The following is a 2,144-nucleotide window of genomic DNA, read 5'->3' as shown; positions in this document are numbered from 1 at the left end:
GTGTTTTCCCTGATGGATGTGATGGTATATGTTTGCAAACATGAGTAATCTCTGAGGCAAACATCAGACAATGTGTGTAGAGGTCAAAGCACTTTGACCTCTACTCCTTTATCAAGTTGTGTGAATCGATAAGGAGGACTTGGAGACACAAGGCACAGGGAAATGAAGTTACTGACACAGAAAGATAGGTAGATACGGGCAGTGAGTCCCTGTCCACTCTTCCACAGTATTTTGGCCTGAAAAGGACCTAGGAATTATCTAAGGAAGTACTTCTCAAACTTTAACATGCCAACAAATCACCTGACCATTAAGAAGACTCTAATTTAGTGGGTCTGTGGAGGGGCCTGGAATTCTGTACTTGCAATAAGCTTTAGTCAACACTGATGCTGGTCCACATATCAGCAAAAGTCTAGCTCAGTGGTTTTTAGCCACAGCTGGACAATACAATTGCTTTCTTCCCCCTTTCTTTCTCCCTTTCTCCCTTTCTTTCCTTCCTCAATCAATCAATAATAATTCTGATGCCTGGTCCTCTCTCTCAGAAATTCTGATTCATTGGACTAGAGATCACTCAGGTGCTAGTGCTTTTTTCCCCAAAGATTCGCAGGGAAATTTCCATTTTGCATCCAGGGTTGCAAAGCACTGTCTAAGGCTAACTAACACTTTTATTATTTTTTTTAGCTTTTTTAGTGCCCCAGGTTTCCACACTCCAGATAAAACAATGTTTGGCTGCTAGCCACTCCTCCCTTTGAGTGAACTTAGGCTCCCACAGGGGCCAGCTTGGTGGTTCCCTTCCCTCTGTTCCCTGGGTCGTTGTACTCTCCATTGCCATGCTTCCGTTTTGCTTACAGCATTTTACTGCTCCTTCTATCATTAGAGCACAGTTAGGGAGTGCGACTGGGATTTTCTATATTTGGGCAGTCTCGAGATGTATTGAGTTTGGGAAGAACACATGGTTCTAAACCACATTCTGGGCTTACAAGCCATCAGAAAGTCCAGCACGTTCTTCAAGGAGCTGGAAATGGGCAGATGCCATCGACCTCAAGTTGCTAAGCCCCTCTTTGGATGAGACACAGAAAGATGTTTTTACATCCTACAGAGAGAGATCCTGTACTATGGTCCTTCTCACACACACACTTTTCCTAAAAAATCATTATACTTGAACTGTGCATGCATAAAACAGATACACTTCCTGTTTGATATTCCTTTTCTGGATAACCCTTTTTGTCTGTATAACCTTCAATTTTAGAAAAGCCCTCTCTGGGCTGAAGCAATAGTACAGAAGCTCCCTGAAGAGAAAGAAGGAAGATCCCCAAGTGTCAGGGAGCCAGCCTGATGCTATCAGGGAGGCCCTGGTGCTGCTAGACAGTGCCCCACAGCAAGGACCGTGTCCCCCTGTCTCACATGCATGTTACACCAACATCAGACAAGGCCACCCTGACACCATGAGAGATCAACACAAAAACAAGGCCACTCCACAAAACGTGTCTGAACACAGACAAAAAATACTAATGCTGTGCAGCTGGGTCTAAAAATAACCAAACGCAAGGTGAAGTCCACCCCACATTTCCTCTGACAGCACTACCGGTGTACTGCAAAGTTGAGGAGAGAAGGCTTCTGCAGTGTTGAGGGTGGGGATAAAATTATTTACATTCGTAGAATTAATCTCTTTCAAGTTGCCTTTTAGACTACACATAACCTACCTGTTGGTGCCATGAAGTGAGTAGCGTTTCCACAAGGTTTTTAGGTCAATCTGCTCTCTGTCCTAATGATGTGACCACAGAACCCAGGGAGGCACCAGATAGGGGAAGGCAAGGACGCTGGTGGGTATCATTTGACTATTCAAAGTGCCAGCTCCTTTCCATTAGACCGAATGTTCCTAAAAATACAAATAACTGTTGTCTACATTTACAGTGACTAATCAAGTGGGAATTCCATTGAAGACAGACTGGGTCAGCTGAGATGCCACTTCACGTGGGAGCTGCTCTTTGAAGACAGTGAGATGCCGGATTTAGAGAACAGGATCTTGGACGAGATTGAGTTCCTAGACACCAAGTACAACGTGGGAATATACAACCTGCTGGCCTACATCAAACACCTGAAAGGCCAGAACCAGGAAGCCCTGGGGAGCCTGAAGGAAGCTGAAG

General features: G+C 44.8%; 1 pseudogene; it reads left to right on the top strand.

Moving 5' to 3' along the window:
• The first annotated feature begins 1,870 nt into the window (after positions 1-1,870).
• LOC115275732 overlaps positions 1,871-2,144 on the top strand; it is a 1,687-nt pseudogene continuing 1,413 nt past the window's right edge.

Source organism: Suricata suricatta, chromosome 2, assembly GCF_006229205.1.
Source record: "Suricata suricatta isolate VVHF042 chromosome 2, meerkat_22Aug2017_6uvM2_HiC, whole genome shotgun sequence".
Classification (NCBI taxonomy): Eukaryota; Metazoa; Chordata; class Mammalia; order Carnivora; family Herpestidae; genus Suricata; species Suricata suricatta.
Note: the sequence above shows the minus strand (reverse complement) of the source record. Positions and strands in the feature narration are given on the sequence as shown.